General features: G+C 36.4%; 1 protein-coding gene across 12 annotated transcripts in view; it reads right to left on the bottom strand.

The window, feature by feature from the left end:
- The window catches only part of LOC109086348 (voltage-dependent T-type calcium channel subunit alpha-1G-like), a 194627-nt gene extending 193671 nt beyond the window's left edge, over positions 1–956 (bottom strand). For 11 of the 12 annotated variants that reach the window (XM_042767769.1, XM_042767767.1, XM_042767772.1 and 8 more), the window contains exon 1: positions 371–954. The gene's annotated coding sequence lies outside the window, so the exon portion shown is untranslated. Of the gene's footprint in view, positions 1–370 lie in introns of all 12 variants that reach the window. The other variant, XM_042767776.1, reaches the window with a different exon arrangement.
- Positions 957–16514: the final 15558 nt, after the last annotated feature.

The following is a 16514-nucleotide window of genomic DNA, read 5'->3' as shown; positions in this document are numbered from 1 at the left end:
TTTATTATTTATTAACGTCGGTGCATTTGAACAAAAGAAGAGTATGCTATATAAAAGGCAGGACTTTTGAGGCTATTATAATTTTACAGGCTGGTATTCAGAAATGAATTGATGGGACTGTAATAAGGAAAAAAAACAATAAGCCACACAAACAATACGATATGGTACTTTGGTGTCCTGTCATTAAATAAATCCTTGATTAAAAAGAAAAGAAAAGAATTCTACATTTGGAATAAATACCAATTATGACTTAGTTTAAAACTTGCTACCAAATTTTAATATGATTGCACACCATATAATGATCAGGCAAATGAGCGTGATTATGTTTTAACAATAATTCAGTCAAATATTCTAAATGTTGATTTCTTACCTGTAATTGCTTCTGACAATATGCCCAAATCGAGCTTACTCATCGCATGATCATTTCTGTTGCAAAAGCAGTCCAAATGATGGTATTGAACAGGATCAGTTGGAGCTTCCAGGTGGCAGTTACAGCGCAAGCAGGTTTATGGGCATCTCAGTGACTTGTCTTGTACATCATGCCTTAAGATTTCAACATTGTATAAAAACAAGGCAGGTCCTCCAAAACTGCTTTCCGATCCTCAGTTATGCGCTTCGCTCGTTTTCTCCGTGTGCGCGCACTTAAAAGTAATGATCAAAGATTGCAATTCAATGTTTTTTTCTTTTCTATTAGATCACCGCAGGATCTAATGCTCAAAAGTATTCACAACAATAACAGTTATAGATCCTTAGGCAATTAGTAAAATCCTTTAGAATCTTTTCTAAATGTGTAAGCAGTGATTTTCTGTCTGCATATAAAAAGAAAAGCTTAAGCTCGTGCTGAAAGGATGCGCAAGAGAGCTCTCTATGCTGAAGTCTTGTCTATTATTGCGAAAATACACAAGTCTCCAATGATTCTCCCAGTCGGCAAAACGGTCTATAGCACGAATCCGCTCATGCGAACCAATTCACAGCTGGATTCGGATTCAACTTCCAATCCCCGCCCCTTGAAGGCGCGGCCACCAATCAGAGACGACAATAACTCTGCCTCTCTTTTGATTGCATTAAAGAAATGTCAATCAACACTGTACTAACATGTCTGGTGAAACAGCTGGAACCGTATTGTTTACACTGAGCCAAATAAAACTAGGAAGAGTTTGGGACCGGACTAAAGACGCTATATAAATCGAACATGTTTATTATGTAAGGACATTTTATGTCAAGGCATACATATGTTAAGAACGATCAGTGCAGAAGTTTTCAAATTTGCTGACGTCAATGACCCCTTCCTAAAATGTAGGTAGCTGTAAATTTCAATGAATAAAGACCCACAGTGTGAGGGATATATTGTCTGGAAAATATTTACGTTGTTTAAAGCTGAATTATTCTTCAAAATATTGAAGTAGACCTACTGTTAAATGTATAAACCACAACAGAAACATTTTCAGTTGTAGCCTATAATCTCATGATTTCTGAAAGCAAATTTAGATAATAAAATAGAAATGCAAGAAATATTGGGTTACATATAATTAGGCCTAATTAATAATGTGAGATAGTACTGTATATGTTAACTTTGACAGCCCTAAAAAAATGGCTTTTGTAAACAGTCTAAAAATTTCAGCAAACACCCTTGTGTCCACTTAAGGATTGCCATATTTTAATTAAAATAAAACGTTTAATGTTCCTTTCTTAGATTGGTACTTGAAAATGGAGACTTTTCATAAAACTTTTAACACACTTTGCACAACTCTGAACTATATAAAAACAAGATTTTTAATATTATTCAGTAAAATGTGGCATTTTAAAAGTTTATTATTATACACAGGCTAACTAAAAACTCATGTAGGCCTAGCTTCTTTGTACACTGTAAAAAAAAAAAAAAAAAAAAAGATTAGTAAGTCATGCCAACAAATGTAATTTAAACCTCATTTTTTTAAGTTTCAAGATTCAGCTCATTTTTTTAAAAGGGATAGTTTACCCAAAATGAGATTTTTGTCATCATTTACTCAAATTATTACAAACCTGTATTATTTTCTTTCTTTTGCTGAACACACAAGAGGGTATTTTGAAGAATGTTGGTAACCAAACAGTTTCTGTACCCCATTGACTTTCATAGTATTATATTCATATTGTGGAAGTCAATAGGGACCAGCAACTGTTTATTTACTCACATTATTCAACATTTCTTCTTTTATTTTCAACAGAAGCTCATACATGTTTGAAACAACTAGAGAGTGAGTAAGTGATGACAGAATTTTAATTTTTGGGTGAACTATCCCTTTAAGTCAGTTTAATATAATTTGAGTAGAAAATGACTTTTACAGCCAATTTGATTCTAAAAATAAATTAATTAAGGCTGGGTTTTTAAGTTGAAGTAGGTGGAAATTTTAGTCTATATGACCAGAGATTTTTAAATCAATTTGATTAAAGCACAGAGGTGATGACCCAAAAGGATTTCTCATTAGCTGAAGTCAAAATATAATTCAGCATTATTATTATTTTTGAAGATGTTTTCCTTGGTTACAATGTACATGACATTACGATTATATGAGGGGAAAATCTGGAATGGGGGAATATGTGAAAAGTTACAGTTTTTAAAATGTCCTTATTTTGTGTATTCTACCATTTAAACAGGATTAATGTGACCTCCCAAAGAACATTTCTGTCTTTAACATACAATAACAGTTCAGTATATCATCCGTTATTTTTTAAAGTCATTTATTATTAAGTCATTGCAGAATAGAACAACTAAAGTGATCTGGATGTTTGATAAACATTTTTTACATTTTCTTCCAGAGGTATGAAGCTCCACAGTATTTCACAATGTGTGGCTGCACATTATGAAACACCTTGAAACACACAGGAAACATGTCTTTAATCATGTCTATAAAATATGATCAAATGTAAAAGACCCAGTTTCTGCACAGCACTGCTCTACTTTTCATTGAAACTTTAAAGTGCAATAGCATGTAAGAGTGGATAAAGCCTAAGTTTCCCTTCACTGCCACCTATGGTAAAACAATAAAAATACATCAAGGAGCACAAAGAGAAAAAAAAAACCAGTAATTGAGCAAATACAATATTGATGCAATAGAGTTTCACCAGCTTCAATAGAAATATGCGATGGGCTGTAAAACATGGTTTGAATGGAAAAGAAAAAATATGTTTACAGCAGCACTTAGAATATAAAATAATTAACGCAAAGAATGTCTGCAATATTACCATGGAAATATTAATCCCAAATTTTCTTCAGAAATGTGCAACAACAAATAAAATTATATTAAAACATCCTAAATTAACAATATATATATATATATATATATATATATATATATATATATATATATATATATATATATATATATATATATATATATATATATATATATATATATATAATCTGAAATTAACCTCAGAATGGCTATCTGTCTTTTCTTTTTCTGTTACTTTTTTTTATTTATTGTTTTGGTCAGATCATATGCTATCCTATAAAATATAAGTCAAAATGAACCAAGAACTATAATTTTAACAATGTAGAATATAGCAAATAACCAATTTAAACCAATCTGCTGAACATGATAAGAAAACTGAGACTGAAAACCTGAAATGATTCAACTTGTGTCTGTGTCTGTAAAAACAAGTCAATAACCTGCTTCCACAACAGATTTTTAAATCAAATTAAGTGATTAAACACTTCGATTCCACTATGATGACCAGATACTAGATTATGCTTAAGTCATTTTATTACACTCTGTCCACCAAAGGTAATTAATTATATTGATTAATGAATTACAGCACTGAATGGTGAAAGCCTGGCAGACATATATGGAATACAGTATGCCATTAAGATGATATAATGTTCATGCTTCTGTGTAGCACTTGAATTTATAGCTGATGGAAGCTTATGAACTCCAGAAAATTGAATTCATGAATTGCATAGAGAGAGACTTTACAATTAATAAAACTGATTGCAAATATTTAATAAGGAAAATAAGTTTAGTAATTTTTTTTTTTTTTTTACAAATATAATCAATTAATGAATCAACGATTAAAGTGTTAAAATTTAGAAGAACATAATTAGAGACTGCAATAGGAGTTGATGCAATATGTAATTATTAATGCATCACCTTGGAGACTTTCTTTTATTGTTTCATTTTTGTGTTAATTAAGATATGCTTAATATAAAGCATTTTTGTTTAGTTTTGTTTGTGGCACAGAAGTAGGGGTGAAAGAAGAACTGAAAGCCCTCAAAGCCCTTTCTTTCATCTTTTGCTTTGAGTTTCCTCCAGACTTCATTAGTAGAAGATCTTGGCTGTAATGGGTTGTGCAGTCAGTGTTCCCCTCTGGAAGAGCACGTCCTGCCAGCAACTTTGTTAAAGTTCCGCCCTGATCCACTGGGGGCGAGGAGAGAGTTATCATGGGCTCTGAGATCAGAGGTCAGTATCTAAAACTAATCACCATTTTTTAGGAACATTACTTAAAAATATATTTTTGTCATCTGTTTTGTTTTCTGGCAGAGCAAAAATATTGAAATACACCTCACTCTATTCAGTCATTCTATATGAAATCTTGATTGTCATTGTAAATTCACTCTGAACACATGGAAAAAAAATGTTTTTCCATAAACTCATTTGATTGTAATGACTGAATATATTTTTGTTTAACAATTTTTCCATATTATGTCTCAAATATTTGGCTTGCATTAAAAGAGAATCAAATATATAAACCATATGATTTGGCAAGACCACTGCAATAATTGAAAATCTTTAATTTCAGAGTTTTGACTTTTGTATGTATATGTGCATGGTTACCCAAACACTAGATTTTATCGATTGGTTGATTTAATCACTGATAGCCATCATATTAAAGATTTTATATTAAGAATATCAAACTATAGCCACCTATCATTTCCACCATTATAGCAACAATACTTCTCAACAAATTAATTACTCCTCCTCAAAAAAAACAAACAAATCTCACCAATCATTTCCCTTCCCTTTGAATCCAATTTGAGATTTGGATGGGGAGCCTGGTAACCCTTGGGAGAAACACAGAGCCATCTATGACAGTGAGAGTGCAGGAATGAAAAGGGGAAGACTAGGTATGTGGCTGGGTCATCCTAACCTTTGACCTCTGTCTTTCCTTTCTCCTAACTGCTGGACTTAAGTGGAGCTTCTCACCAAGGGGGCTCAGCTGGGCTTTATAAATAAGAGCAGAAAGGTCACAATCTGCCTTCATCTGACAGCCCTTACACCTATACTTTGATAGGACTGGGTAAAATAAAGCTGGCCTGCTGGTTTTCATCAAAGAGGAGGCCATCCATTCTGATGCTTACATGCATCATTTCCAGATCTGTTGTATAGATTGTATTTCTATAGCTGTTCCATCAGCAGCTGTTAGTCAGTATCAGTATACAGTATCAGCACTCTTAAGAATGCTGCTCGACCGTTTGTATCTGACAGCTGAATTCCACAATACAATACAAATATATATATATATATAATACAAATATATATATTTATACAAAATATACAAAACATGGGGGGGGGGGGGGGGCTGTATTTGGACACATAGGCTGAGAGGGCAGAGAGAAAACCATTTTAGAATTGAGAGTACATGTTCACCACCATTGTTATGTTATTTAAAAATATATATTTACAATTTTTTCTGTGTTTTTTACCTTTATTTATAAGGTAGCAGACTGTGTCTACAGAAAAGTGGGGACAAGAGAGTTTGAGTGGTAGACTGGTAGATCATAATGCATAGTGCTGAGTTTGATTCCCAGGGATCACATGATGATAAATATATCTTGCATTTGAAGTTATGATGCTTTAAATACATTATGATGCCTCTGTAGGTTTTAGAAAATATCTGAGTATATATCTGTCTCTAGTCACTTTCCTGCTGTCTCGAGCTTAACCTCACCATCGCGTGACTCCTTGAGCCCGAGCGTGGGACTGCCTTTATGTAAATCACTCTATGATTTATCAAAGTGGAGTGATAGAAATCACCAGGCAGGAATGTAAATTGGAAGCAGATCAGAGAGTCAGGGCAGGCCGAGCAGATGTTATAGGTACAATATAATCTACATCACTCACACACATTCCACAGCTCTTAGATACATATGTATGATTTGGTGTTATTGCACATAACAGAGTAAATCTTGAACAGGACATCTTTGAGGCCTCCCACCCAGTGCGTTTTAAACATTTTATTGGCCTGTAGAATGTGTGGGAATGTATGAGATTATTTACAGTATAGTGGCATAAAATGACTGAGCTTTTGAATAAACCTAAAATTAAGTAAAGAAGAGGTAATACCAATTCATTTTTGTGGTAAAATGATTTCCATTCCCTTTGCATTTTAATGTGTTCAAAGCATCACACAAGGCACTCATATACTTCCAAACAAAAGTCATATTATGATGCTTTTGTTGTGGTTGATGATTTGACATTGATGTTGAGACTTTTGAGCACTAATGATAAAAAAGCACACAGAAGCCAAAAAAAGACAAAGGATTAATACTATTTTGTAGTCAATCTCATTACACTGATGCATTCACTTTTTTTTTTTTCACTTTTCACTTTTTTTTCACTTCATGGGAAATCTCTATAGGTGAAGGTAATTATTTCCGCAAAACAAGAGAATTAAAAATAGAAAGATGTTCTATATTTTAAATACAGATCTCAGGATCCTGACTATTGCCCCATAAAATTAAATGTTTATGAGCTAAGCCTACTTTTTAGTTGACAAATTCTAGAATCTGAATCGCTCTCATTATGATAAACCGTAAACAAAAAAATTATCATATATTATGTTATCTTTAGAACAACCAGTCAGACTGATGTACAGTAAGTCTCACAAACATACACATACAAAGGAATAGGTCCAATTAAAAAAAAATGATTCAAAGTTCAGTAAGAGAGTCAGTTGTGATCTAAGTAATGGTTAAGAATGATTCACTGGCTGAGTTAGGGACTGATTCAAACGGTGCAAGTACAAGATTGCAAGGTGAATCTTTTTGACATTTTGAACCAATTCTTTTGTTTGTGAATCAGATATAATGAGACACGCTCCGTTCGTTGCTGTCAGTTGTGAGCACTCCATGGAACTAGCTAATGACACTTTATATGACTACTGTATATCAGATAAAATATCTATATATTTAAATGCTCATTTAAAAAATAAAGCTTTCCCAGCTGTTTATAGATTTGATTGATTTATTGATTGATTTATTGATTGATTGATGCATTTGCTGCCATTTTAGTCATAGTCTGTCTTTACTTTTTGCAAAACTTAAAATTCAACATGAGAACTATAGAAGCTTGTTTTTGCAACAAGATAAAAAATACTGTTAATTGCTATTTTTTCTCACAATTCTGTTTACATCTCTTAATTCTGACTTCTTTCTCAGAATTGTGAGATATAAACCCAGAATTGTGAGATAAAACGTCATAAGGACTATATTTTTATTCCATGGTGAAAAAAAAAAAAGAATTAGGATTGTGATATGTAAACTCAGACTTTAAAAAGTCAAACTTGTGAGGTCAGAATTTTGAGAGAAAAAAAATCAGAATTGCATAAACCCACATTTACGAATTTGTAACTTGCACATTGCGAGACAAACAATTATGAGAAAAAAACTGCCCAAATTATCAGAGAAAAATCACAGTTATCTTTTTATTGTATGGTGGACACAATATTCTAAATAAACGTGGCATGTTTTAAAGCTTTTTATTTATTTATTTATTTAGGAAGTGATGATAATAGTACAAGTAAAACAGAAACATCTAAGAAACTGGAGCCCTGCATTTTATCGTACACGTTTTCTCTGAGTTTAACATGTATTCACCTTAAACATATGTAGGCTACCATATCTACACTGAAAAACCCAGGACCCTGCTATCAAGCCCTCAGAAAGAGATTACAAGCGAAAGATTGTAAATGAGTGTAAGGAAGGACGTACAGTATTAGGGCAACAACTTGATCTATGACTCTATCCCTGCCTTATCACAGAAGGTATATTCTCTCATTGCATGTAATTTGGTATGAAGGCAGGGAAGCAGTGTTTCGGTTAGAGGAGATATGGAGAGAAGAAGTGGAGCCAAAAGAAGTGATTTTTTCCTGAAGATCCCTGCGTTCGATTAGCCGAGTCATTTCAACCATATCTTCAGATCTTCTCTCAAGGACAAGCCAACACTCTGGGGAGCTGAAATGTCCATGCATTTCTGTCGCACGTCAAACAAGCCCGAATGAGTCATAATATTTGCCAATGATGATAAGAGAGCCTAGATAAAATTCTTAAAAATAATTTCCTCCATATTTGTACAAAGGGCATTGGCTGGTTTTAATTGCTGCAATATAATGTCCAAGCGAGCACATCAGGAAAGAATGCTGGCCGCTTGCGTAGTGATTTCATTGAGCTAGCATGAGTTCATGAAAATGCTTCTGAAGAATGCTCTTTTTTTCTTTTGAAATTTAGATGTAGAGGTAACAATGTTTAGAATAAAAAGGAAAATCTTTCATTCAGAACTACAAAACTATGTAATGCCATTTACATCTTAAAGTTTAAAAAAAAAGTAAAAATAAATAAATAAATGAGACTTTGGATCTCATAGTTGTGAATTTATTCCTTAGAATTTAGAAATTTTGACTTTTTATGTATACAATGTATACAACATAATTTTGTACACCATTCAAAGTTTGAGATAAGTTTTTTAAAGGTTATTTTTATACCATTATTATTATTATTATTATTATTATTATTATTATTATTATTATTATTATTTTTGAGAGAGACAGAGAGAGAGAGAGAGAGAGAGAGAGAGAGAGAGAAAGAGAGAGAGATAGAGAAATTAAGCAACACAACTGTTTTCAACATTTATGATAAGAAATGTTTTTGAAAATTCAGCTTTGACATCACAGGAATTAATTTCATTTTAAAATAGAAAACAGTTCTTTTGAATTGCAATACAATTTTGATCAAATAAAGGTCAGTCTTGGTGAGCATAAGAGACTTTAAAACATTTAAAAATCCTACAAACTTATGAATGGTATTGCATCTCAAAATTATGATTTTATTTTTTCACAACTGTGGCTTTAACTCACAATGTGACTTTATATCTCAAAATTGACATTTTCTCACCACTGTTTATCTCACACTCCAAGTGGAGTCCTTAAAAAATTGGGCTCAATGTACTGTTAATATGAAGGATTTTTGGTGTTGTTGTTGTTGTATTCTTGATTATTGATTATTGTGTGTGTTTTACCCATATTTTGAATTATTGTTTCATGTTTAAAGGTTAAAGTAAATGTCTGTAAAGTTAACGAATGATTTCCTGGCAGAAAAATTACCAATACCTTTTACATTATTCTACAGATTCTTCCTTACAGTGCACAATGTGACTTTATATCATGAAATTATGACTTTATTTCTTATTTTAAATTTGATCTTAATTTAATTTTCATCAAAAAACAGGGGAGGTTTTCCTTTGAATAGGAAAACCTGCTCGAAAATTCCATTTGGTGACACCAGCAGTGCAAAAAAAAAGAAGTTTTGTCTTGATGTGTGCAGTCACCCATCACTGACAACAGTACAGCAGCTGTACCTCATGCAGTTAACCTCTGTGACCGTGAGGGTACAGATGGCAATGCCTGTTGACAGTTGCGCATCAATATTCTCGCCTAGTTTTGATTAACTCCTCTTTTCCTGTCTACATGTGTTCAGAAATGTCAACAAATGTCAAGGAAATGTCAAGGGCTGGTTTTGCAAAGCCAAATTTCTGGTCAAGCACTGGCCTGCTCTCTTCATTCCCAGTTTTTCGAAGTATCCTGGGACCTTCAACAGCCCCAAGGATGACAGTATCAGACTCAGCTCATCTGAGATATCAGAATCTCTTTATATGATGAATAAAAACATCCTGAATGCAAAAGCCTTTGGTTAACCTCATCCTATCAATAAAAATCCAAACAAAAATATAACTAGCAAAAATATAAAAAATCAAAATAAAAAAAACAAGATAAAACTCACATGACCTATACTGACCCAGTGAACAGTTCTGGAGAAAATGAGCAGGAGCGTTCGCTAAATATGACATATATATGAATAAGTAACAATAAATATTAAATATAAACAAATAACTAATAATGCTTCAGGTAACGAAACGGGGTCACGCTCAACATGTGCCTCATGGTCATTTGTATCATTAGGGCAGAATATGTAAGAGGAGGGCAGTGACGCTGCATATGAAAGGCACAATTGATTTTCCTGCCACCTCTGTCTGCTTCAGGTAACTAGGTTAACATGATAAACTAGTCTCTCCATTTTCCCACTAGCACCCATTGCTCTAGTTAGCATGAATCCCACATGCAAGAACATTTTGGTCAAACCCAATAAATCTTACAAGTGCGAGAGATGGGAGTTTCTGGCTGTATGTGGATAATTTAATGTGGAGGCTTTCTTATTGAACTTCATCCTCTGTAAAGTATAATTCATTAATAATATTAATAAATATTAGCTTTTAATGATCAGCGCATAAATAAGGCCAAGAGGGATCTACAAAGAGTAAACCTGAAATAATTAGAGACATTTTGATCATAAATGTATAACTACTGTGTATACTCCTAAATGACAACTGTTTGATTGCATTCACTGATTGTCACCCTTTATTCTTATAAGAGGGGGGAAAACAACAACAACAACAGATCTGCCTTCATAAACATACAACTAGATTAAACAGATCCAACAACAACAATGAGCCCATGTGAACATCACTGATACTACCCTATGGACACATTTGCAAATGTAAAGGACAACAGATGTTACAAAACCCAGAAATACTATCATCATTCAATTTTCTTTTCATTTTTTAGTGGTAGGCTAATCAAGATTGGCACAATATAACTCTTCCATGACTTTTGTATCATTACTAATATTTCAAGATGAACATTTACTGGACTGAAGTAACTTAGGTTTACTTGATTTTCCATACAGTATATTTTCTTTTAAGAAAAATCATGTTGAAGTGAGTATCAAATATGATACATCAGTCTTTGTAGAAACGTTTACGTTAAGTTACGTCTTCATCTCTTAATCATCATTGTATTACATTACGTTTTGCACCCCACCCAACCCAAAAATAAAAACTAATGAGCTTTAACGATAAATCTAAGGCTTTAAATATCATCTATGTCATATTATTGGAAGATATAGAGTGATAACTGATAGTTATATGCATTTTATGCAGGTATAGTCTGCTATACTTTTATAAACATCTCATCGATTTACATTACAATCTATTTCATCTTACATTTTGATTTTATAACCAGCAAACTGCACAAAATTGCACATTTTTGTTCAGGTGTTATTTTTTTGTGTTTTTTTTTTTTTTTTTTTTAGCTCCACATTCTCCTTTATCATACAATATGAACCATAAAAGCCTGATGTATCATATGCATATCATGTATATGATACTCAATAAAAAACATGGAATTTTTTTTAATAAGGTTATTTCATAAAGGTTGAGCACACAACTGTTTTTAACAATGATAATAAGACATGTTTGAGCACCAAATCAGCATATTAGAATGCTGTCTGAATGATCATGTGACACTGAAGACCGGAGTAATGACTGCTAAAAATTCTACTTTGTCATCAAAAAAAAAAAAAAAAAGTAAAATATATTAAAATAGATTTGTAATTATATTTCCCACTATTTATATTCTATTTATCCCACTATTTATATATCTATTTCCCACTGTTTATACTGAAAAAAAAAAATCTTGAAAGATTAGTTCACTTTCAAATTAAAATTTCCTGATAATTTACTCACCTCCATGTCATCCAAGATGTTTACGCCTTTGCAAGGCGAGCATTTCTGTTTATAAAGCATATACATCGTTTCGCTAGATAAGACATTTATTCCTCGTCTGGTATCGTGTAGAGCCCTTTGAAGCTGCACTGAAACTGTAATTTTGACCTTCAACCGTGTGGTAGCCATTAAAGTCAACTATAAGGAGAATAATCCTGGAATGTTTTCATCGAAAACCTTAATTTCTTTTCGACTGAAGAAAGTAATCCTTTGAAAATAAAGTAATCCTTTAACAACTTTAAAATCTTATATTAATATTTCAATAGTATGGCTGGCACCCATACAATAGAAGCCAAGCAGAAAACGAAGCGATTCAACACGTTAGGTCTGTTATTTTCTTATACACTGCGGGACGGAATTCTGGGATGGCATCACCTTGTAGGACTAGATCTTCCTGATCAAGAATACAGATATGTAATAGCCGGAACTGATCAGAAACAGAGCTAGGAACTGGGCACAGAGAGAGCTATGGCTGCATTTGATTTATGTAATGGTTTGAAAGAACGGACAAGAAACAGAGGCAGCCTCTAAACGCTGAAGGGATGCCGCACGACAGTAGGCATCTTCTGGCAAGAGCTCACTGACCTCACTTGACCACATCAGCTCCTTTGTGTCTCCTGTATATGATTACCCAGTTGCAACGCAACAAAAATGACTGACCTCTCCTTCCCTGCCTGCCGCTCTCTGTGTGTACAATATGAAATGTCACGTCTATCGCCGACCGCCGCGGCGCACTGGAGTGAATTTACTGCCTCAACACGGTCCCTTGTGTTTGTGTTCTTCCTCTCTTCCCTGACCTTTTTTACTGATGAATATGTATGGCCAGGTCCGTTCCTCAACAACAGTTCGTGTGCCGGGCACTGGGGCAACGGAGAATACTAAAATCAGATCAATCACCGGCAGTGTCAGTGCAAGCCCACCACACACTCTAGTCGGTCTAGCTGGAAACATTGGAAGGAAGAGAAAGTACATTACATGCTGAAGAATTAGGCTACCAACCAGCTGATGACACATGGAGTCACATTGTTGCTGCTATATTGTAACAATTTTCCAATTGGATGACACATGCTGCTGGTCAGGGAGTGTGTATTGTATGTGAGCATGTGGCAGAATGATGGCTAATTGTCTCCTCTGGGAAGAGCAGACCAGGGCAGAAATGCTCCACTGTGAAGACGGCCCAGCTAGCTTTGATGCACTTGCAAAAAGGGCCTAGAAATTGAAAGAGAAAACAACCAATCAGTCAGCATCAGGGAAAAAATACAAAATGGTTTTGGACAAGACAATTGTATTAACTTTAGTAAAGTTGAAATGTGATTTCTGTGCACTTAAATCAATTGTAAAAACAACAACAACAACACTTTCAAACAGGTTTCCCAAACAATTAAACTGTCTTCCAATGTTCAGAAAACATCCTGCACAGTGTAATTATCAGTAGTGAAAACTAAAACAATAACTAAATGAAAACAGTGGCACTAATCAAAATAAAAACATAGCTGCGAAAAAAAACTGAAACTAAAATGACTCCAAAACTGAAATGTAATTTATTTGTTTACGTGGTATGTAAGAAAACATTAAACTTTTGTCAACCTGTCTGCATTAAATGAAAATGCCAGGACAGGACAGGACAGGACAGGACAGGACAGGACAGGACAGGACAGGACAGGACAGGACAGGACAGGACAGGACAGGACAGGAAAGGAAAGGAAAGGAAAGGAAAGGAAAGGAAAGGAAAGGAAAGGAAAGGATTAAAAATTATATATTTCTAAGCAGCCATGCATTAGCAGCCACCAGACTCCGCCCCTTACCTGGACTCTTCCTTCCTGAACACTGCCCCACCTACACAAACCCCGCAGCAGGACAAGGACACCAGATTCCCCATTTATTTTGAACACTCTTCTCCTTTGGACACTTTATTCTCTGTTTTTGTTACTTTTCTGTTAATAAAAGCCTCTCCGAGGCATGACGCCACACCCACTGTGTGTGTGGTTTGCACCTCCCGCCACAGAGTAGAAAGCCATTTCGTTGACAGCTATGCATTTGTGTGTGTGTCATTGAAGCTGCGCTCACACAAATAGGCTGCTTTCACCGAAAACTAGAGTTCCCTGATTCGATTACAGGTCCCCTTCTATGAAGGCGGGCCTGCCTCCCCCACCCTCATGTTTCTCTTCTCCCAGTCACCTCGGAGAAAGGAACGGTGAACTTGCGAGTCTGAGCAATCAGACTTGAGTGATTTTTCATGCCGGCACCTGCCAGTGTGTTTAAACTGAGGATGAGCGCCTCTTGTTTGTCGAGCGGCTCAGTCCTTCAAAGCAGATCGGAGCAGAATGCTGTCACCTACAATTTACAATATCGCTTCTATTTGAGTGCGCCGCTTGGGCCACACCCACGCTGAGGCTGCACTCACTAGACAGACAGCTCTCATTACAAGAGTTTGTGTCTCACTCTGCTTTGCCTGTGATTCGCTTTCAGTGAAGGTGGCCACACCTGAGATGATGTGCACAGCACCTTTGATCTGCCCGACGTGTGAACACATAAGGATTTTCAGTACCCCTCTTTTAATGAGTGTTTTGATCTTTTTAGGCAGATGTAAAGAAAAGGTTGTCACAAGTGATTATTATCACTGACAGCTTCAGGGTTGGACGCTCAGACTGCCCATGGGGTCTGACTGCTCTAGCTGCAAGAGCTTTGAGTCCAGCAAAGCACTACAGCCTCTTTTATGCCTCCAAGCACCCTGTTCAGTTCTGGGTGCTGACGGCAGTGTGTTTATTGTAATTACGGTTGTGATCACTGGGCCCATTCAAATAGTGCCCACACAACCAGCCGCTGTTATAACGAGAAAAATAAAGACAAACATTTTCAAAGGGTACCAAATTTCTTCTCAAACTTATCACGAGTGTCTGGCCCCCACAAGGCGGATACCCGCCCAATGAATATCAACCCCTTGTCACACAGGCCGAGGCCTGGCAGGCCATCCCTGGAGTGTCAGATTGGGTTTTTGGGGATTATAAATGAGGGTATTCACTCAGTTCACTCGAAAACCCCCGCGATTCAGTGCCGTCGTCCCCACCTTAATACAGAGCACGGACGCTCATATCCTTTGCTCTTGCAAAAGGTTCCACCAGCTCAGAGCGAATCAGGCTTCTACAGTCATTACCTTCAAGATGCCTACCTTCACATCCAGATAGCCCCCCACCACAGATGATTCTTCAGATCCGCGTTTGAGGGAGTGGCATATCAATACATGGTCCTTCCCTTTGGACTGTCCCTAGCTCCTCGCACTTTTACAAAGTGCATGGATGCGGCTATTTCCCCACTGAGACAGATGGGAATCCACATTCTGGATTACCTCGATGACCAGCTCATCCTGGCCCAGTCCGTGGATGAGTTACTATCTCACAGATCCCTCCTCCTCAGCCACTTAGAATACCTGGGTCAATTTTGCCAAGAGCGCACTGTCCCCCACCCAATGAATATCGTTCCTGGGAACAGTTCTCGACTTGACCCAAATGAGGGCGGTAGTTGCACCAGAACATGTACTGGCCATACAGCAGCTTGCGGCTTCCTTCAAATTTGGAGCCTCTCACCCCCTCAAAGCGTTTCAAAGGATGCTAGGCCTCATGGCCTCCGCATTGCCGGTGCTACAGCTGGTCCTGCTTTGCATGAGACCCCTTCAGTACTGGCTGAAACCGCAAGTTCCACCCCATGCATTGCATCACGGACACTTTCGCATCAGGGTGAGACAGGCCTCCGTGGCAGCTCTGGCCCCTTGGAAAGACCCCCTGTGGTTTAAGCAGGGTGTGACCATGGGCATTATTTACAGAAGGACAGTAGTCTCAACAGATGCTTCCAACAAAGGTTGGGGAGCTCTTTGCGAGGGCAAACCGGCCTTCAGCTCCTGGTCTGACACAGAAGGTCGGCTACACATCAACTACCCCAAGATGACGGCAGTATGTCGAGCCCTTCAGATCTTCTTACCGGACCTGAAGAGACACCACGTGCTAGTCCGCTCAGACAGCATGACAGTGGTATCTTATATAAATCACCAAGGCGGGCTCATCTCGAAACACCTTTTCCAGATGGTAAAATGCCTCTTGGAGTGGGTACATCTCAACCTACGGTGATTAAGGGCAGCACATGTGCCTGACATATTGAACCAAGGAGCAGACATGCTATCTCGGATCAACATCCCGTCAGAGGAGTGGATGCTCCACCCACACACATTTCAGAAGATCTGGGAGATCTTTGGCAAGACAGAGGTCAACCTCTTTGCCTCAAAAGACAACTCTAACTGCTGAATTTACTTTTCAAGAGCAAGGATGCATTGACCCACGATTGACCCAACCTCCTCCTGTATGCTTTTTCCCCCTATTGTCTCTCGACGGGAATCAGTATATCTTCCCAAGAGTGTCTGAAATACTATATCACAGGCTAGAGCCCAGTCCACAAGACGCCTCTATGCCTTTAACTCTTTCCCCGCCATTGACGAGTTATCTCGTCTTTTAGAATACAACGCTTCCCCGTCAAAGATGAGTTTTACGGCTTTTTGTGTTTTAGGTGTTATACACTCAGGGGGACTATTACACATCTTCTGAATGAGTACAAAACCTCCCGAACAAAAACACACATGAACAGGACAGAGAAACA

The sequence above is a fragment of the Cyprinus carpio genome, chromosome A12, assembly GCF_018340385.1.
Source record: "Cyprinus carpio isolate SPL01 chromosome A12, ASM1834038v1, whole genome shotgun sequence".
Classification (NCBI taxonomy): domain Eukaryota; kingdom Metazoa; phylum Chordata; class Actinopteri; order Cypriniformes; family Cyprinidae; genus Cyprinus; species Cyprinus carpio.
This window is presented reverse-complemented; position numbering and strand designations above follow the sequence as displayed.